Source organism: Henckelia pumila, chromosome 4 (genome assembly GCF_033568475.1).
Source record: "Henckelia pumila isolate YLH828 chromosome 4, ASM3356847v2, whole genome shotgun sequence".
NCBI classification, from domain to species: Eukaryota; Viridiplantae; Streptophyta; class Magnoliopsida; order Lamiales; family Gesneriaceae; genus Henckelia; species Henckelia pumila.
In genome coordinates, this window is record NC_133123.1 from 183,083,045 (window position 1) to 183,105,680 (window position 22,636).

A 22,636-nucleotide genomic window follows, 5' to 3' on the forward strand; every position below is an offset into this window, starting at 1 on the left:
TTTATTCTAGTGGTTAGTTGATCAGTATTCAACTCCAGTAATTGAATGATGCTTGCATAATCGGGTTATAATTATGCATGATTTCGAATGAATAAATTCTAGATGTTTGACCTAGAATGATCGAGTTAGTTGGTTGACTATATTTAGTACTAGGGATGAAGTGATTCATCAGAGAAATGTGTGTTGTCTTAGGCTGTTTTCCTTAAGACAATTTGAAACGACCCTAACTCTATAATAAATAAATATGCGGAAATTTTTTTTTTTTTTTTTTACTACTAAATAAAATATGTACATATATGCCCATACATATATGCACAGAATAAAATATTTAAAATAGATACATGACTAAATAAATAAACAATTAAATACTTAAGTAAAATGCATCTTTGAAATAAATAATTATCTGAGTCAACCTCTATAATTCAAAATGTACTGCATAAATAAAATAAATAAAAAGTGTGCATGCACTAAAATATTTAATAAAATATTCAATCACCTCAACCCATGAAAATATTAAAATGTATCATAACATAACATATATGGTGACTCAGAAGCTGTCACGGTCACGGGGCTACAGCAGCACTGCTCATACGTCCTCACCACCGGTAGGAGTAACCTGCTCCTCTACGTACTCACCTGCACCATATCAGTGTAGTGTGCCTAGAGGCCCAACATGCATACTAACAAGGGTTTAAAATAATTTAAATCAATTTAATACTAATACATACATATACATGAATGAGCATGCTTAAAATTACATAACATAACTTACTTAAATAAACATAAAAAAAACATAATACATAACATACATAATATCATACATATTTGAGTTGTTGAGCACTTATTTTCTTAACATCGAATGGTCCTATCCGTAAGTGTGACCCATACTTATAGTGCGACTGATCAATCTAAGAAACCATCGTACGAGGCTGGTGGCGAACCACCCATACATAAATGGCAGAAAACTGCCCATACATAAATGGCAGAAACTGCCCATACATAAATGGCCACACTACTTCAATTTCCACCTAAAATATTTTTATTTGCTCAACCATAGAATTTCAATCATAGCATAAAAATTGATTTCATGAATGCATGTACTTAAATAAATTGTGTGTTCTTCATTTATATTTAAGTTATTTTCTAATATCATATAAATATTCAAATAACTTTTCATGCATAAAAATAATTAAATATAAACTCAGGACACATGCAAATTTCTCATGGTTTGATTCAGCTGCTGGCCCTAGACATGCAAGCCCATTAACTTAAGACTTGGCCCAATAAATCAACCAAAGCCCATTAAGACTAAATTAGGCCCAATAACACTGTCCCTGGCCCAATGGGCCCTAAAGTCCAATAACAGGCCCAATAACTTTCATGGGCTTCCAAGCCCATAAAAATTTCTGGCCAACTTAAAAATTTAAATAAAAATTATTAAAAGCCCAAAAATAAATAAAATAACCCAAAATAATTTAATGGAACCCAAATAAATTAAATGGTACTAATTAATTTTTTTTGGGAATTTAATTAGCCCATTTAATTCCTAATTAACTTAAAAACTTAAAAATAAAAATACCCGAGCCCAATTAAAATAACCCGGACCCGGACCCACTTAACCCGACCCACTAACCTACTGACCCGACCCGAACCCAAGACCCGACCCGGAAACCACCAGAAACCCTAAGCCCGACTTCCCCCTCTTTTGTTACGTCTCGGCCGAGAGCAGCAGGCCTTCTTGGCCTGCTGCCGGCCGGCTCCGGCCGCCCCTGGCCGGAGCGCCGCCGCCCGGACGTAACCCACGTCCGGGCGGACCTAACCTGACCAGGCCCCAGCCCCCATGCAGCCAGGAACCAGGAACCCGAAGCCCTCTTCTCCCGAACCCTAGCCTGCGCCGTCTGCACCTTTCTAGCTTAAATCCATTCGGCCGAGCCCTTCTCAGCCCCAAACCCTGCCATGGCTCGATCCTTAGGCACCCTAGGACCTTACCTGACCGAACCCTCAGCCCCGAACCAAGCCATGCCAACAAAATTTTCGTGAATCATGAATCATGCGTGCAATCAACAACATTAAATCGATTTTCTGAAAAATACTTAAAAGATTCAGATGCCTACCATAACTTACATGATATATATACTGATATAGCGTAAAAATAAGAAAAAGATCATGCCTTTCACCGTAGACGACGAGAAACACGGGCGTGGGACGGTTCCGGGACGACGGGGCGACAAAAAAAATGAACTTTGGAGCTTCAAAGATCTTGGCTATGGTGTCTTCTTGAGCTGCTGGGTCGAGGAAGGAGAGTGGAGGGGTGGGATGGCGGCTGATGGGAAAGTGACGTGTGGGTGTGTGTGGGGTTGGGTAGATTAGGTTTTAATATTTAAGAAAATAGGTTTTTAGGTTAATTAATAATAATTAAAAGTTTTTTTAAAAAAATAATATAAAATTTAAACATTCTAAATAAAAGTTCAAATCAGAAACTTAAATTATAAGTTATAAAATCCCGAAATTAGAAATTAGGGGAATTTTAAAAATACTAAAAAGTCAATTTTTGGACTAATTTTGGATAAAAATGACCCCTAAAATTAAATAAAATTAAATACTTAAAATTTTGAGATAATAAAACTCAAAATAATATTTTAAGGCTCCAAAAAGGTTCATAAAATAATTTGGCTAGAAAGTTGTCATCTCGTCCGTCCACGGTCCCGTCTACGCGATTAAATAATAAAAATACTAAAAATCAAAAAAATCACTAATTATGGGTTAAATGCTTAAAAATAAATTAAATCATGCATAACTAATTCACATAATTATTTAACCCATAAATCATAAATTTAAATAATTAAATATCCTAATTATGCAGGCGGATTTACGTATTTAAAAATACCGGGTGTTACAATTCTCCCCCCCTTAAATTGAATTTCGTCCTCGAAATTAAAGTACTTACCCGAACAACTCCGGGTAGCGAGTCCTCATATCCTCCTCGGTCTCCCAAGTAGCTTCCTCCTCCGAGTGATTCAGCCACTGGACTCTGACCATCGGTATGACCCGTGTCCTAAGCCTCCGCTCCTCTCTAGCCAAGATCCGCACTGGTCTCTCCTCGTATACAAGATCCGGTGGCAACTGTAAGGGCTCGAAATCCAACACATGCGACGGGTTGGAGACATATCTCCGAAGCATGGATACATGGAAAACGTTGTGCACTGCCGCTAGCCCTGGAGGTAGAGCTAAACGATAGGCCAACGTGCCCACTTGCTCCAAGATCTCGAATGGCCCTATATATCTCGGATTAAGCTTGCCTCTCCGTCCAAAATGCGCTACTCCCTTCATAGGTGACACCTTCAAGAATACGTGATCACCTACTGCGAACTCCAAATCGCGTCGTCTGGCATCTGCATAACTCTTCTGCCGACTCTGCGCAGTCCTCATCCTCTCTCGAATCTGCGTCACGATGTCAGCTGTCTGCTGCACAATCTCTGGACCCAACAAAATCCTCTCACCAACCTCATCCCAATGCACCGGAGATCTGCATCTCCTCCCATAAAGTGCTGCATAAGGAGCCATACCTATAGACGACTGAAAGCTGTTGTTATAGGTAAACTCCACTAATGGCAGTCTAGTCTCCCAAGATCCTCGAAAATCGATGACACAAGCTCTCAGAAGATCCTCGAGAACCTGGATCACTCTCTCAGACTGACCATCTGTCTGGGGATGAAATGCTGTACTGAACAAAAGCCTCGTCCCCAAAGCTGTGTGCAGACTCTTCCAAAACGCAGATGTGAATCTCGGATCTCTGTCTAACACAATAGACACTGGTATGCCATGCAGTCTAACAATCTCTCTGATGTAAAGCTCTGCATACTGTGTCAAAGTATAAGTAGTCCTCACCGGCAAGAAATGAGCTGACTTGGTGAGTCTATCTACAATCACCCAAATCGCTGTGCAACCTCTGGCACTCCTCGGTAAGCCAACCACAAAGTCCATCGTAATATTCTCCCATTTCCATTCCGGAATAGGAAGAGGTCTAAGAAGTCCTGCTGGACGCTGATGCTCTGCCTTGACTTGCTGACAAGTCAAGCACTCTGACACCACTCTCCCGATGTCACTCTTCATCCCGGGCCACCAATACAATAGCTGCAAGTCTTTGTACATCTTCGTACTTCTGGGATGAATGGAGTACGGAGATGTGTGAGCCTCTGCCAAAATCTCAGCTCTCAACTGATCGACGTTCGGTACCCACATCCTACCACGGTACTGAACAATACCATCCTCCACTGTATACAAGAGATTACCTCTAGCCTCATCTCTCTGTCTCCATCGCTGTAACTCCTCATCAGTAGACTGTCCCTCTCTAATCCGATCTCGCAGAACTGGCTGCACCGTCAACACTGACAAGCTCGGTGCACAACCACTCGGATAACACTCCAAGCCAAATCTCTGAATCTCGCTCTGTAGTGGTAACTGTACGGTCAAACATGATACCACTGACGACTTCCGACTCAAAGCATCGGCCACTACATTAGCTTTACCCGGATGGTAGCTAATGTCACAGTCATAGTCCTTCACCAACTCCAACCATCTGCGCTGTCTCATGTTCAACTCCTTCTGTGTGAAGAAGTACTTGAGACTCTTGTGGTCTGTGAAAATCTTGCACTTCTCGCCATACAGATAGTGCCTCCAGATTTTCAACGCAAATACCACTGCTGCAAGCTCCAAATCATGCGTCGGATAGTTCTGCTCATGAATCTTCAACTGTCGCGACGCATGCGATAACTCTGCCACTCTGCATAAGTACTGCACCCAAACCAAGCTTGGACGCGTCGGTGTACACCACTAACTCCTCATGTGGCACTGTCATAGCTAACACAGGTGCTGAAGTAAGTGCATCCTTCAGTTGATCAAAGCTCCTCTGACAATCTGGACTCCAAATATACTTCGCGTTCTTCTTGGTTAAGGAAGTCAAGGGTACTGCAATAGAGGAAAAACCCTTGATGAACTTCCTATAGTATCCTGCTAAACCCAAGAAGCTGCGAATCTCCGAAGCATTCTTTGGAATCCCCCAATCCCTCACTGCCTGCACCTTGGACTGATCCGCTGCAATCCCATCCCTAGAAATAATGTGGCCTAGAAACGCCACCTGCTCCAACCAAAACTCACACTTACTGAACTTTGCAAACAGTCGATGCTCCCTCAAAGTCTGCAAGGCTGTATGCAAATGTTGTATATGCTCCTCAATGCTCCTCGAGTAGATCAATATGTCATCAATGAATACAATGACAAACTGATCTAGATACGGCTGGAAGACACGATGCATGAGATCCATAAAAACTGCTGGAGCATTGGTCAACCCAAAGGGCATCACCAAGAACTCATAGTGCCCATATCGTGTCCTAAAGGCAGTCTTAGACACGTCTGAATCTCTGACTCTCAGCTGATGGTAACCAGATCGCAAATCGATCTTGGAGAATAACGAAGCTCCCTGCAACTGATCGAATAAATCCTCTATCCTCGGTAGTGGATACTTATTCTTCACTGTGACTCTGTTGAGCTCTCGGTAGTCGATGCACAATCTCATGCTGCCGTCCTTCTTCTTCACAAACAACACTGGAGCTCCCCATGGAGAAAAGCTAGGACGAACAAAGCCCTTCTCCAACAGCTCCTGAATCTGCTCCTTCAACTCTATCATCTCTGTAGGAGCAAGTCGATACGGTGCCTTAGAGATAGGCACAGTATCCGGCAACAACTCAATACTGAACTCCACCTCTCTCACTGGTGGAACTCCTGCAACATCGTCAGGAAAAACATCTGGATAATCACGTACCACCTCTATATCTGATAAAGATCTGCTAGAAATGTCTGAGGTAGTGGCCACACTAGCAAGAAAGCCCTGACATCCATGGCGCAATAATTTCCTCGCACGAACAAGTGATATCATCTGAGGAATACTGCTAGACTGAGATGCAAAGAAAGTAAACATCTCACCTCCCGCTGGCTTTACTGACACTGTCCTACGTCGGAAATCAATCGAAGCTCCATTAACTGATAGCCAGTCCATACCCAAAATCAAGTCAAACCCGGTCAATGGAAGAACCACTAGATCTGCTCGAATGGAGTGTCCCTGCAACTCCAATTCCAGATCCCTGATGACACTAGTGGTAGTGATAGTCTGTCCGGATGGCATGGTAACATCGTAACCACAGTCGACAACCTCCGGTGTAATGCCTATCCGTCTGATAAAATCTCGGGAGATAAACGAATGCGTGGCTCCTGAATCTAGCAACGCAAACGTGGAGTTGCCTCCAACTAGAATTCTCCCGGTGATCAAGGAGGTATCTGGGTCAGCCTCCTCTGCCTGCATCACATATACTCGCCCACTGACGTTCTGCCTCTGCGGGCAGTTGGCAATCTGATGCCCCGGCTCTTTGCAACGATAGCAGACTCCTGCTCCCATAAGACACTGCCCGGAATGCATCTTCTGACACTTCGGACATACTGGATATCTCCCTGGAGTAGGGGCCCCGCCCCTAGTCTGCTGCTGTGGCTTCCCCTGAGGCCTCTGCTGATTCGGGCCCTTAGATGGCCCTGTAGACTGCTTCTTCGCAGGTGGCTGCGAAGATGGTCGCTGATACCCTGTCTGCAGAAACTGCCTCTTACCCTGCTGCTCTCTCTGTATCTCTCTCCGTCCCTCCTCGGAACGCAAGGCCCTGCTGACTGCAGACTCATATGTAAAGACGTCTACCATACGCACGTCATGCCTGATCTCAGCCTTCAGGCCCTCCACAAACTGCCGCAGCTTCTCCTGCGGACTATCAGCAATCATGGGCACAAAGTGACAGCCCCTCTCAAACTGGCTCACGTACTCCACAACAGACCTGTCCCCCTGACGGAGACTCATGAACTCCCGGATCATGCGACTGCGCACATCCTCAGTGAAGTACTTGGCGTAGAAGATACGCCTGAACTCGGCCCACGTCAGTGTAGGTAAATGGACCCCTCTAACTGCACCCTCCCACCAAAGGGCTGCATCGCCTCACATCATGTACGTCGCACAGCTCACCCTGTCGGCGTCTGTGATCCCCATATAATCAAAGATGGACTCAAGAGAGCGAATCCATCCCTCAGCCACCAAAGGATCGGTGGTACCAACAAACTCCTTGGGCCCCTTCTTCTGGAACCTCTCAGCAACGTCCTCCTCATGGGACAGTCTGGGACGTGCAGCCTGCTGCTCCAACAGAGCAGTAATACCCGCCATCATATTAGCATTGGCCTGCTCCAATGCTGATAAAGGATTCTGCGGAGGTGGCGGTGGAGGCGGAGGTGGAGGTGGAGGTCCCCCACGTCGGTTCACTGGTCTGGGAGGCATTCTGCACCACCACATATTACTTTACGTAAATCGCCATGCATAACTAAGTGGTTTAAAAGTAATGCTAACTTAAATTCAAAGAATTAAATCATGCTATAAACACTTAAAACTTACAGACCGGTAGCGTGGATTTCTGAGCTAGCATAGCAGTAATGACCCCTCCAAGGACCGTGCTCTGATACCAACTGAAACGACCCTAACTCTATAATAAATAAATATGCGGAAAATTTTTTTTTTTTTTTTTTTACTACTAAATAAAATATGTACATATATGCCCATACATATATGCACAGAATAAAATATTTAAAATAGATACATGACTAAATAAATAAACAATTAAATACTTAAGTAAAATGCATCTTTGAAATAAATAATTATCTGAGTCAACCTCTATAATTCAAAATGTACTGCATAAATAAAATAAATAAAAAGTGTGCATGCACTAAAATATTTAATAAAATATTCAATCACCTCAACCCATGAAAATATTAAAATGTATCATAACATAACATATATGGTGACTCAGAAGCTGTCACGGTCACGGGGCTACTGCAGCACTGCTCATACGTCCTCACCACCGGTAGGAGTAACCTGCTCCTCTACGTACTCACCTGCACCATATCAGTGTAGTGAGCCTAGAGGCCCAACATGCATACTAACAAGGGTTTAAAATAATTTAAATCAATTTAATACTAATACATACATATACATGAATGAGCATGCTTAAAATTACATAACATAACTTACTTAAATAAACATAAAAAAAACATAATACATAACATACATAATATCATACATATTTGAGTTGTTGAGCACTTATTTTCTTAACATCGAATGGTCCTATCCGTAAGTGTGACCCATACTTATAGTGCGACTGATCAGTCTAAGAAACCATCGTACGAGGCTGGTGGCGAACCACCCATACATAAATGGCAAAAAACTGCCCATACATAAATGGCAGAAACTGCCCATACATAAATGGCCACACTACTTCAATTTCCACCTAAAATATTTTTATTTGCTCAACCATAGAATTTCAATCATAGCATAAAAATTGATTTCATGAATGCATGTACTTAAATAAATTGTGTGTCCTTCATTTATATTTAAGTTATTTTCTAATATCATATAAATATTCAAATAACTTTTCATGCATAAAAATAATTAAATATAAACTCAGGACACATGCAAATTTCTCATGGTTTGATTCAGCTGCTGGCCCTAGACATGCAAGCCCATTAACTTAAGACTTGACCCAATAAATCAACCAAAGCCCATTAAGACTAAATTAGGCCCAATAACACTGTCCCTGGCCCAATGGGCCCTAAAGTCCAATAACAGGCCCAATAACTTTCATGGGCTTCCAAGCCCATAAAAATTTCTGGCCAACTTAAAAATTTAAATAAAAATTATTAAAAGCCCAAAAATAAATAAAATAACCCAAAATAATTTAATGGAACCCAAATAAATTAAATGGTACTAATTAATTTTTTTTGGGAATTTAATTAGCCCATTTAATTCCTAATTAACTTAAAAACTTAAAAATAAAAATACCCGAGCCCAATTAAAATAACCCGGACCCGGACCCACTCAACCCGACCCACTAACCTACTGACCCGACCCGGACCCAAGACCCGACCCGGAAACCACCAGAAACCCTAAGCCCGACTTCCCCCTCTCTTGTTACGTCTCGGCCGAGAGCAGCAGGCCTTCTTGGCCTGCTGCCGGCCGGCTCCGGCCGCCCCTGGCCGGAGCGCCGCCGCCCGGACGTAGCCCACGTCCGGGCGGACCTAACCTGACCAGGCCCCAGCCCCCATGCAGCCAGGAACCAGGAACCCAAAGCCCTCTTCTCCCGAACCCTAGCCTGCGCCGTCTGCACCTTTCTAGCTTAAATCCATTCGGCCGAGCCCTTCTCAGCCCCAAACCCTGCCATGGCTCGATCCTTAGGCACCCTAGGACCTTACCTGACCGAACCCTCAGCCCCGAACCAAGCCATGCCAACAAAATTTTCGTGAATCATGAATCATGCGTGCAATCAACAACATTAAATCGATTTTCTGAAAAATACTTAAAAGATTCAGATGCCTACCATAACTTACATGATATATATACTGATATAGCGTAAAAATAAGAAAAAGATCATGCCTTTCACCGTAGACGACGAGAAACACGGGCGTGGGACGGTTCCGGGACGACGGGGCGACAAAAAAAATGAACTTTGGAGCTTCAAAGATCTTGGCTATGGTGTCTTCTTGAGCTGCTGGGTCGAGGAAGGAGAGTGGAGGGGTGGGATGGCGGCTGATGGGAAAGTGACGTGTGGGTGTGTGTGGGGTTGGGTAGATTAGGTTTTAATATTTAAGAAAATAGGTTTTTAGGTTAATTAATAATAATTAAAAGTTTTTTTTAAAAAATAATATAAAATTTAAACATTCTAAATAAAAGTTCAAATCAGAAACTTAAATTATAATTTATAAAATCCCGAAATTAGAAATTAGGGGAATTTTAAAAATACTAAAAAGTCAATATTTTGACTAATTTTGGATAAAAATGACCCCTAAAATTAAATAAAATTAAATACTTAAAATTTTGAGATAATAAAACTCAAAATAATATTTTAAGGCTCCAAAAAGGTTCATAAAATAATTTGGCTAGAAAGTTGTCATCTCGTCCGTCCACGGTCCCGTCTACGCGATTAAATAATAAAAATACTAAAAATCATAAAAATCACTAATTATGGGTTAAATGCTTAAAAATAAATTAAATCATGCATAACTAATTCACATAATTATTTAACCCATAAATCATAAATTTAAATAATTAAATATCCTAATTATGCAGGCGGATTTACGTATTTAAAAATACCGGGTGTTACACAATTTCCTGTTTTGACCTTATTAGGTTATGGCCATATGATGATGGGTTTTTCATCAGGGTGCCAGTCGAATGATACCAAGAACTGTGGATTTATGACTAGACTTAGAGGAGGTGCGACCCTATGCTTGTATTACTCCGGGAGCCTTTCGTGCTTCAGAGGATGTCTAGGAGCTTTTCTTGCTTCAGATGGTTATTTAGGGGGAGGCTACCTCAGTCTGACATTTTGCAACATTCACAGTAAGGGTATGGTTATTCGACATTTGGATTCTCTCATGGAAATTTAGTTGATACTAGATTTAGTATCCAAGGAAAATTAGTTTATCGTCTCGCTTTCGTCAGAGATACATATTTCTAGATTTTGCCATCAGAATTAGTCTTGGAAGAGATTTTCCTTGACGAGTGATCATTCTGAACAGATAGATTTTGTTCTCAATATGATGATATTCCTAAATGTATAGATATAGTAGATGGAAGGATTTATACCAGTGGTTATTCGGAGTATTGTCTGACTTCGTTAGAGATGCAGCGTAACAATTCCTTGGGACAAGGAAGATCCAGGATATCGAATCGGGGAAAAATCTGCATCGGGCTTAGTTCTTCTTGGTGTCCATTTTGTGTGGACATAGGCAGTGGTAGTATGTCCGGAATGATACAAGATTGATACCAGTAACTACCCTTAGCTATCATCTGACTCTGTCAGAGATAGGAATGATGAGTTCAGTATGGACTTTGTAATTCCAAGTGTTAGGAATTAGCACACTTATGACAACGAAATCAGAGTTGTTGATCGAGCCATGTAAATTATCAATGATCATTAGATTATCGTCTGACTTCGTCACTTTGTCAGAGATATGGAATAAGATTTCCATGATAATGAAGACTGTCCAAGATAGAGGATGATCATTTGAATTGGGATTAGTCCAAGGATTACTGAGTAATTTTAATGTCTTTGTGATTGGTACAGAATTAGTGCCAGTGACTAGTACTAATCTTGATTATTTTTTGATACTGTCAGAAATAAAGTAATAAATTCAGAATCAGAATTTTGTGATTACAAGTGTTTTGAGTTCAAATTATTTCTCATTAAACAGAACCAAAGAGATCATAGTGGGTTGATCATCAGTGTAAGGTTCTAGTAATCGAGAATTTAGTAAGTGTTAATTATATTGATTGATTCATTTGGGCCAAGTGTGAGCAACAGTGAATCAATAATTATTAATGCGGTCGTTTATACTAAATCAGTATTGAATTAAGTTGTTGTTGACTAGAAAATATTTGGGACATATTTGTAAGCTCGTATGCTTAAGATCATGGTCTGTGAGATATATTCAGAATTTTTCAGTGATTGGAGAATTTTCAGAAATGTGCTAGTTCAGCTTTTGGATTTCCTTCTGCTTAAGAAGAATTGATAAGAATTTGTACTTCTAATTTATCTATGGTAGATACAGATTTTGTAACCCAGTAATGGGGGAGTTGAATATTCTTTTGTAAAAAGTACATTTTGAATTGTTCATTGCTTGGTGATTAGAAACTAAAATGAACAGTTGTTAATCTTTGAGGAAAAACTGATAGGATGAGTACAGTATTCAGATATTCAAATACCCAAGTATGTTTCTACAATATTCTTGAAATTTCATCGTCATATTTTGATCTAGCAAATGTTTGAATTTCAATGGTTACTAGCAGGATAACATCAAGTGTTTAGACATGAGAAAGCACTAAAACAAAAATTCTCAAACACAACACTTAAAAGACAACGCTTTTAGTGAAAAACATTGTTTTTTTAAAAAAGACAGCACTTTTAGTGAAAAACGTTGTCTTTATATATTTTTTATTCATCAAAGACAACGCTTTTTTAAAAAAGCGTTGTCTATAAGCGTTTTTTAAGTCAAAAACAACGCTTTTAAAAATCGTTGTCTATGAGCATTTTTTTCCTATATATAACAACACTTTTTAAAAAATGTTGTAGAAGAACTATTTTTTTAAAATTTTAAATAAAACTTAAAATAAATAATATTACACCTTAAGGTTGAAAAAATAAGTCCAAAATCCCCAAACCCCTACGCGATTTCTACCCTCCCTTTCTCCTTCTTGCCCTCTTTCGATTTCCAAATCTGCATTTCCATGTCGATTTTTGCTACTCTTGCTTGATTCATCTGACGATTTTTCAATTGACCTCCGACAAGCCCACCTCGCATCTGCTGTACTCGCTCGGGCAGCCGGGACGATTGCTACGCTACAGGTGAACACCGTGAAAATATTAACTTCTTGTAGCTCTTGTAGTTGATGAGATTCTTCATATATCGATTACCTTTCACGTTTGAAAAAATAAACCCAAAATATCCAAACCCTTGTCGCGATTTCTCCCCCTCCTTTTTGCTCTTTATCGATTCCAACTCTGCTTTTCCATCATTCATTGATTTTTGCTGCTCTTGTAGTTGACAAGCTGCAGACTTTCCAGATTACCTTGCTCGGTACTTGGCAACTCCGTAGACGTGCAGTGGTAGAAGGTCGGTCGCTTGTTCCTTGTATCACAATTTTTTGATTTTTTTTCTTTACTTTAAGGTCATGTTATTCTGGGTGAGGTTCGATGATAGTATGTGACAGTAGACTTTTTCAAAAAATTGTCAAATCTTGTGGTGTAGCCACTAGCCAGAGTTGGGCTAACAGGAGCGTTTCCCCTCCTCCAAACTTATTTTTGTTAGAAGATTATATAATTATATGTATTACACATGTACAAGATAACGATTTTGCATGTTGTTTCAAATGGGAAGATCAAGTTATTTTTGTTTGAGAATACTTTGTGGTTTGATTGTCACCATTTAAATTCTATGGAGCCTACATGAATGGATAACTCAAGATCATGCCTGAAGATAGAACTTTGTATCGATGAAAGGTAGAAACCATTATTTTAGAACAGTCTCTGAAAAATGTACTAATCAGTAGGATAAATGTCCCTAGCTGCAATTTTTTATACTTGTTTCAATTAGTTTATTATTGTCACGGTGCCTGCAGATTTTCAATGAGTGGCAGTGGCTGGACTCTTGAGTGCAACACTGGTCATTCCTCATTTTGATCTACACAATATTTGAAAGGATCATAGGCAAGTATGATATACTATGTCGTATTAATCAACTTGTTTGGAAATTTATAGACTTAGCAATGGTATGTGCTTTAATTATTGTATATTTACTTCCTCTCTTCGATACTTTACATTGAGTTTTCTGATATTTATGACGAGGATCACTTTATATCCACACTTTAAGATTATGTTACGCTGGTTCATGATCTTCCTAAAGCTTTGACTGAGAATTATGAATTTAACATAAGTGATATTCCGACTTTTCGAGTCTATGCTTGGGCATCTGCTCGGTATTGTTTGGATGAGGTTTATCCTGTCCTGCAAGAAAAAAAAAAAAAGTATGAAGTAAAGATGCCTTTTCCTGATGGAGAATAATTAAGATAATCTTGATTCCTAAATTTTATCCATTTTTTCATGTGTTGGGTAATTCTGGTGGCTGTTCCACATGTTTTGTCTAATCTATTAATTAGTGATATCTTATTTCTTTCATTTGAGCATTAACAGTATATCTTTATACTTATGAGGAAGATCTTGATCAAGAATGGATCTTTATCAGTTTTCAGGATGGAGGTATATCTTTTATTTTATTTTATTTATAATTCTTGTAATCAGTTTTACTATTCCCCCAAGACCCAACCCTAGCCGCCCATTTTTTCTCTTCGATTAGCTGCCATGGGCATCGAAAATTTGTGATTGGATCTAGAATTCAGTTAGAGCTCATCCTAAGCTTCGTTTTGATGTCAATATAGCGAGGAATTCGTGACCTGAAGCTTCAAAGTCGTAGCCCCTGTTCAACCATAGTTTTGCAAATCACGGCGAATGGCAACGTGCTCACTGCTGCAGGCATGGATGATTTCATCAAGCGATACCATAAGCACCACGTATGCGATGAACAGTTCACTTCTTACTTGGTCAAATACATCAAAGCTCCGCTGCTTCTCGTGAGTTTCATCTCAGATCTGAGTTCGATTCCATCTCTTATGTTGATTTTTAGCTTCTTTTTTTTCTCGATCGAATGTTGGATTTTTGTTGTAGGTTAGGTTGCTGTTGAGGAGATTTGACCAGCCTCAGAGCTACAAGCCCTTTGTGAGTAGATGTATAATGCAGGATGATTTGAAAATCAAACTATGAGAGAGGTGAACGTCAAGTTAGGACTTCCAGAGACTATCTGCAGGAAGAGGCTGGAGCTTTTGGACGATGAGGAGAACATTTTCAGTATGCATATTGTTGGTGGTGATCATCGGCTCAGCTCAAGGTTGAATTTTTTTTCATATTTACTTATGTTTGTCTTTTTTGTTGGTTTATTTGCTCAGAATGAAGATGGAACACAAACTGAGTTATGGAACTGGAATCATTTCCGATTCTAGCTGGCTACATCCATTCTTGGTGGAATTGATAATGTTTGGTAAGTTGGCCGGCCTCGCCTCTCCTTTAGCTTTGTTTTTTTTCCATTGCCTAGATTACTTGACTTTTCCTATAATACCTCGATTTTAGCCAATGATTCTGCGAAACAAGTTTTTTGTTCTTTTCCTTTTAGAACGAGATATATGGTTCTTGAAATAGTTCAAAACATAACATCTATTGTAAATTTGAAATGGAGTTGCACTTTCCGTACTGATGGCAGAATTTCTCATAGGAGTGATAGGGATTTGGTGATCATGGCTAAGAAGAGAATTAATGGCATTCCCATGATTGAATATGCTAGACATCATTCTAAATACATACGCTCGTTGCCATTTCTTATGTTTCTCAGCCTGACCAGGTATGCTTTCTGTATAGCATATGGTTTTTATAGTCTTTCTCAGGTGAATCACCTTCGATATTTCATTTTATCCTTGTATTAGAGTTTCCTCCATATTTCCTGGTTGTTTTTTTTTTTTTACTTAAGCTGTTGGAAGGCGGCAGTTAAATCTGTTGCTAGTTTAATAATGTCTTTGCAGATTCTCATGTCCAATAGTTTCCTTCCTCCCCTCAAGCTTTTTGTGTTGGTTTTCAAGTATCGATAAAATTTTTTGATTCTCGCAATTTTTGCTTCCCCCTTGGAATGTATGAGTCAACTGTCAACCTCGTTATTTTATTGGCTTGGAAATGCACGAGCATATATTAGTTGAGTGATACACTAGTTGTTTGATTTTCCTTGACATGGAACAATTTTATAGGTCTGACAATTTTATTGGAAAGATGCGCGTGCATATATTACTCTGGCTTCAATGTCACCCAGGAGATGCTGCTTCAGCTCTATGATGTTGTTAGCACAGATTAAATGGCTCTCGGTTTTATCTCTAATGTTCTCGTCTTCACTGTGTAGGTTGATGAACTAAAGGTACCATCAAAATCTCTTGTTCCTTTTATACAACTAGTACTACTAATGATGGGAAACTAGTGCACTTGTCACTCTGGAATAGTCATCTGGCTTACAAGGATTCTTGTCCTTTTCCATTTGTCAACAATTTTTAGAATATTTTTGCTTATTGTTGTTGCCTTGTTGCTCTTGCTCTCGTTAAACATATTCTATCGATCTTATGAATCAACAATTTGTGACTCGAGTTCAAAAAACCAACGTGGAATCGACATGAAATAGGAGAGTAGCCAAAGCTATACACATCACTAAAAATTGGAGGCAAAAGGAATTACTTGGATTCATCGTCGTTGTGTTTCCCACTGCATTCCTGAATCTACATTATAAGTTATTGACAAGCATTGCGTTTCAGACACTTTATCGTGCAAATTTCTTCTACTGTATGTTTTTCACTTTTCTTCCCTTGTTCTCTCTGTTTCTCCTCTCCTACAGCTTGAGCAGAAACAGAAGTATGCAGCATGGAAAGCGGCAGATATAAGGAAGGCTATAAAAGAAGGGAGGAAGCCTCTGCTAGGCCCGAGAGGTAACTCCCAAGACTTTTGATGTGTAATGTTTTGTTTCTAAGTTTGTGCTTTAGTACTTCTGTTAATTACCGAACATAGAAACTTAGAGCCGTTAGTGGATTCCCAGGCTGGGTCAAAGTGACTTATATACAGTAGCATTGCCGGGTGTGAGAGACCTTTGGCCCCTCAAGATTTTAGCATATCAAGATTTTCACCTTCAAAGTGACTTATATACAGTAGCATTGCCTCTAATTTTATGATATTTCCCAAATTTTGCAGCTTGGGGATGCTATCATGCCATATAAGGAAGACGTTTTTGTTGTCCGGTTGCAGTTCACGTACGTGAACTGCCGTGAAGCAATACTCTTTGGAAATCATGGACTTGCAATCAATGCCACTACCATTTATGTAGCAGGTGAGTATTGTCTTCAAGACCAAGACATTTCTTCTGTTTTTTTAACTCAAGAAATACTAAAGGAGCTATCTATTAACTTTGTTTCATATCATCCATCAACAAGTTTTTACCTAGTTTCATTTAATTATTTATACCATCAGCATGTCCAATATGATTCTTGAGTGCGTGTTGAATCACGTGATTAATTTGGAAAACAAAGAAATGAAATTATTTCTACATAACATTAATTTTACATAGGATAATTTTCCTAGAACCTTTAATACCATTTTTTGTGTTATTTTAATCCCAGATGCCATGTCGTGATGGAAAATCCAGCGAAGGAAACAATCACTAAATCCTGCTGCCCGAAAAAACATCTTCTCCTTCAGGTGCTTTATTTAACCTGAAAATTTCTTGTCTCGATTGCTGGTAATTCTGCACTCAACGTTCTTACGTTTCTTTTTCATATTTGGTTTCTGAACCTTTTCAGATTGCCGTGGATGTACCTGAAAACACAGATGATAAAGATATCATATTAGATAATGAGCTCTTTGAGAGCAGACACTCGTTTTTTATAGTTGGTCTGATCGCCGACTCCGGTTTGAGGCAGAAAGCATAGCGCACATGGCCAAGATGAACTTGAAGAATTCGATTATTTGTTATATTTGAATAATTTATGTTATATTTGAATGATTTATAATATTGAAATATTGTATATTAGATTTAATTTTCAAAAATTTTGAATATTAAGTGATTTATAATATTGAAAATTTGTGAATTAAATTTTATTTATTTTTTATTTTTTATTTGAGAAAAGACAACGCTTTTTAAACGTTGTCGTAGGTGGTTTAAGGGTTGTCTTTGCAAAACATAACACTTTTAAAAACGTTGTGAAAAATCATTGTAAATGGTCGTATTGCAAAAAGTCCGCTCAAAGACAACGCATAAAAAGCGTTGTCGTTGCTAAAAAAGACAACGTGGAAAAAGCGTTGTCTTTTTCAAATATCACAACGCTTTTTATGCGTTGTTTTTTCTCAAGACGAAAACACTTTTTCTGTGTTGTCTTTCACCGCGGTCTTTCACAACACTGGCTACGACAACAGTTTTTCGTGACAATAACAATGCGGAGAAAGCATTGTCGTTTGCCATTTTTCTTGTAGTGAAAGGACAACAACTGAGATCCATATTTTTCGAGTCTGGCGGGATTGTTGACACTAATTTTTCGGGATGAATTTTTGATGTTCTAGGCCATTGATATAGCTATTTTGGCTAATTTAGTCCAAAGAGTTAGCTAGATTGCATTAATCTGAGGACTTCGCAAGGTTTGGGATGAAAGAGTTTTGTTCATCTAGTAGCACAAGTCAGAATTCAGCAAGAAATTATTATTATCTGTGACAGGATAATCGGTATTATTGTTTTGAGCTCTCAAGTCATGAGATAGATCTCACTATTTGTAATGCCCCAAAATTATCTTAATGAACTTTATTTGAGATAATCAGATATTTTAGAAGTCGAGGGCCGATTCGTTTTTGATCAGGGACTATTTTGCAATTTTTGAAAATTTCAGGAACTAAAATGCAAATTGTGGATTTGTTATAACCTAGAGACTTTGAATAAGTCTCTCATTCCCTTCCTTAATCCCTCCCAAGCGTCTCTCCACCATGGAAGCGCCCCAACAAGCTTCCAAGCTTTTGTGATTTTGATTTTAGCTCGATCCGTCCGTTGGAATTCAATCTCGAGTAGATATCTGCGATCACAGCGACGAGTGCTCCGTTTGGAAGTAAGTTTATCTTATTTCTGATAAGTTTGAAATTTTCAATGTTGTCAAAATTTGTCTATATTCGGAGAGGATGATTATGAGATATCTGTGATAGTATATCTAAGGCGGTTCGAAGAAATAACGACGATTGGAATTGATATGATTTTTGTTGTGAAATTTCGAAAATGGAGCTTTTAGATTTGAAGGATTTGAATTGTTTTGATGATATTGAGATGATTATGAGTATATTGAATTGTTGAATTGTTTTCTGCGTTTCCGGTTTGATCAGTTTATAGCCGTTATGCCGTCAGTTTGAGGTTTGGATATCGTTTCGATGTTTTGATCGTATCGAGTTTGATTGAGCTTTTGATGTCGATATTGATCCTTATTGACTTCTTCTGATAGATTGAATTGAAGTCAGCAGAGTTGCGATATAGCAGCTTTGGTCAGTTTGGAAGATTGAAGTCGGTACAACATCGATTTTTTTATTTATCAATAGAAGAAGTTTGATTGTGTTTTGAATGAATTTGATTGGATATTGATTATTATCCTTATTATTGATTTTCAGATTGAAGTACCTTCGAAGTGAATAAGGTAAAAGACGACTTAGACTTGAATGAAATGATTAACTCGAATTAGACTGAATTCGAGTGTTCCAAAGAAATCACATACTTGCATGATTGAATGCTTAGTTGAAATCATGATTGAATGCTTATTTGAATTGGTTATTGAATTTATGATTGAATGCATGAGATGACATATGCATTCATATTGAGCCGAATGATTATTCGTTTTGAATTAGACGATCTGATGATTATAGTTGAGTGGCCTTGTAGGCGAATTACTACATGTGCGGAAATAACTATCTATAATGCTCCGGAGTCTAGAGGATTAAAATATGTCTCGTCCACCTCGAGAGGGTAGTCGGTGTGATTGTTGGATATTTTAACCTCGGGATCCCAAACCGAAAAAAGAAAGAAGAATTCCATTTGATTATCCGAGTCTGATAATCCAGAAGTTTTACAGACATGCATATCATTTTAATTCAGTACTTGAATGAATTACTTGAATTATATCTGAAGTTGATAAAAGAGGTGAATTGATGCATATCATGTTTGATATGTTTATTTGATATAGCATGTTGTCTCTTTTACTGGGAATTGTATTCTCACCGGATTATCCGGATGTTGTCTTTGTTTATATGTGTACTTGGCAACAGGTGGGGCAGGATCGAGTCAGAGACGACAGGGATAGAACGAGAATGAAGATTAGAAGTGAGACTTCGAATTAGAATTGGAAATGCATGTCAATCTAGTTTATGTTTTGAAATCATGTTAGAATTCGAATGGGTTGTATTTGATTTTGAAGTATTAAATATTAGAACCGATTTCGATTGATGATTATTGATTATCGAAGATAGTTTGTATGTTGATTGCATGTTGTTGAATTCAGAATTGAGCGTGTTAGATTGATATTAGATTGAGTTGAATTGTTGATTTTGAGATTGGAAGCATGTTCAGTTTTCTGGAAAAATTTTGATCCCAGGGTGCGCTCGATCCCATGATTTTCTGAGATCGAGCGCAGCCCCTGAAAATATTGAGGCAGAGACTTGCACAAAATGGTGCGCTCGATCCTGGCTTTTTGCCGGATCGAGCGCGGCACATATTATTTTCTCGGCAGAGAGTTTCAAAATATGGTGCGCTTGATCCTGGACTTTTATAGGATCGAGCGCAGCACTGTTCATCAGAAAATAATTTTTTTTTGTTATTTATTTAATGTCTTATCTTTTGGCCTTTGATTGATTATTAATAGGACTAACTCTTGATTAGATGATTAGAATCGGGGTCTCACATTAAGTGATATCAGAGAGATAAGTTTCTGGACTTTATTTCTAGAAGTGAGCGGGGTAGATTGAGTCCGCTTGAACTTAATTTCTCGCATGTGATTGATTAATTCTATGGTTGAAGAATATGCGAGCATGCTTTATGATTGAGAATTATTTGAATTACTTGGATATGTGGTTTAAATTTTAAAGCATGAATTAATTGAGATACAAACTGTTTCGGGTTACTGGTTGTATTGAATACTCTTGAGATCGAATGAGTATGTCGAGCTGAGGTTGTTGGACATCGGATAGAGGTATTTGAGATGTTTTGTCCTAATCCTCTTGAATAATATTTTCTACTTGGCAAGTTTTGAACAGGATTCAACTAGTTGCAAACCCGATTGTACATAATTGTTCTGTGACTGGACTGATGGATTTCACTCCGACACTGATGGAAGCATTACTGATGAGATTTCAGTCTTTTAACCCTTCAACTTTGAGGAGTTCTGAGAATGAGTTTGGGTGTGAAAGCTGATTAGAAGGGATTGGTCAGTTGTTTGATTCATTATACTACACCGACGAATGACGGATTCAGTTAGTTGGTTACCAACTGCAAGACATTGCAAAAAGTTGTTGGATATCAAAGAAGAAATCCTTAGAGAAACAAGGTTTGGTCGTTTCGTAGAGTTGTTTAAATCCAAGTTTCTGCGACAGGCTTTAGTACTTTCTCTTAGCGAGGATTCTCAGACTCTAACTGCTTCTGTCGATGATGAAGCAGGTAACTGTTTGATTTTAGTCTTTCGACTCTTTTGCTGTTAGATATTGATGCAACTTTTCTTCTTGTGGAGAATTTAGATTGATGCTTCCTCTACTATTGACTATCTGAATTAGTTGCAGTGAATTTAGTTCGAAATTTTGAATTTTGTTTCGATGGGAGTTGATTGTATTGAACAGTACTATATTTCGGTTATCAGTTTTTGATTATATTATCGATGTAGTATATTAACCGAGTACAGGGCAACCGAGGTTGATTTCAGATTGTTGCCAGATTCGGATCCGAGATGATAGACGAGTGGATTTTTCCTTCGGTAAGAATTCCTGAGTTCAGAATTCCTTTCTTATTAATTGTCGATTACCATTTGTTACAGAAAGGTGCGGAGGAATGTTTGAGGTATGCAGATGATGTCTTCAATCAGCCGTGTTGGTTGATTTAACAGAGTTGTTGAGTTTGCTGATGTTGTTCTAGTTGAGATTCCAGATTTGCCTCCAAGTCGAGAGGATGAGTTCAACATTAATTTTAGATCAGACATCATCGACTGTTAATCTGAAGGGAAGAGGTTTCAGAGATTGAATTCGGAATGAGGTACGACCGATTTGAATTTTAATCGTACAGATTGAATTGGAATTGTATCTGCAATGTTTATGAGTCATTTGAACCGAATCTTCCAGAGATTTGTAGATGAGTTCTTGAGTATTCTTATCGATGAATCTCTTATCCTTCTAAGAACCGTATTGATCTTTCAGATTCTTTAAGAATTGTTCGCAGATTTTCTTTCGATCAATTATGCTATTTTTTTGACGTCTGAATCTTGTAAGACCGAGTTGTATTTTCCTCGATCTTTTATCTAGGAAGATGGAATTTTATTGAATACCTCAAGACTAGAGCTGTTATGAATTGATCTGGATCGACGTCCTTATCTAAATTTGAAGATTTTTGGATTTAGCGAATTCTATCGCGAATCCTTTGAAGAATTCTTATTGTTGAGAAGACGATTACTCAGAAGATTATGTTCTTCTATTTAGTTTATATCTTTGAGACCAGTTCTTATTGAATTGAAGGAGAGATTGACCAGCACCTCAGTATTATTGATTTCTTTGGTATTGATGACCTTTCGATGCTTTGCACTCCTTCTTATTGAGAGTTGAGACTTATTCTTGTTCAGAAGAACTCCTTGTTATCTTGAGCGTCGAAGAAGTTGAAGATGCTCGAGATGCAATGTTAGTTTCCGATTTGAGTCTCACAGAGATCTTCTTGCTTGGAAGATCTAGCATCTTTTTATTTGCTTGGAAGATTTCAGTAATCTGTTCTGATCTTGGAAGATAGAAGTTTTGATTTTCGCAGTTCGAACTGATTTTGAGTTGGGAAAGAGAGTTATAGAGGACGATTAATCTGAATGCGAATTCTATTGTTATCCAGAGAACTGATTGTAACAGCTAAGATTTTAAGCTGAATGACCTGATCTTATTTATCTACTTCAGTTGTCCTCTTTGATAGGTGATTGCTGCACTTCTGATAGAGTCTGGAACAGATGGAACGTTTATCTTGACTCCTTCATTCGAATTCGAACCAGAGTTGACTGAGAAGATTGAGAACGCTTTGGAATCTGATTCGACCTTTCAGAATCCGATGAAGATAGATCAGATCTGAGTAAAATCTGAGTTTCAGGTTTATATTGATGCCTTATTAGCGAATAAAT

General features: G+C 38.6%; 1 long non-coding RNA gene across 8 annotated transcripts; it reads left to right on the forward strand.

The window, feature by feature from the left end:
- The first annotated feature begins 12,306 nt into the window (after positions 1-12,306).
- Positions 12,307-17,259, forward strand: LOC140864636 (uncharacterized). Of its 8 annotated transcripts, none has more exons than XR_012144303.1 (12): positions 12,307-12,479; positions 12,676-12,747; positions 13,253-13,889; positions 14,069-14,260; positions 14,355-14,552; positions 14,633-14,724; positions 14,956-15,081; positions 15,479-15,642; positions 16,111-16,201; positions 16,461-16,596; positions 16,886-16,964; positions 17,066-17,259. It is a non-coding gene; the product is annotated as an uncharacterized lncRNA (long non-coding RNA). The 8 variants fall into 8 exon arrangements; XR_012144304.1 differs by having other exon boundaries at positions 14,355-14,534; positions 14,944-15,081; XR_012144298.1 differs by having other exon boundaries at positions 14,355-14,534.
- The last annotated feature ends 5,377 nt before the right edge of the window (positions 17,260-22,636 follow it).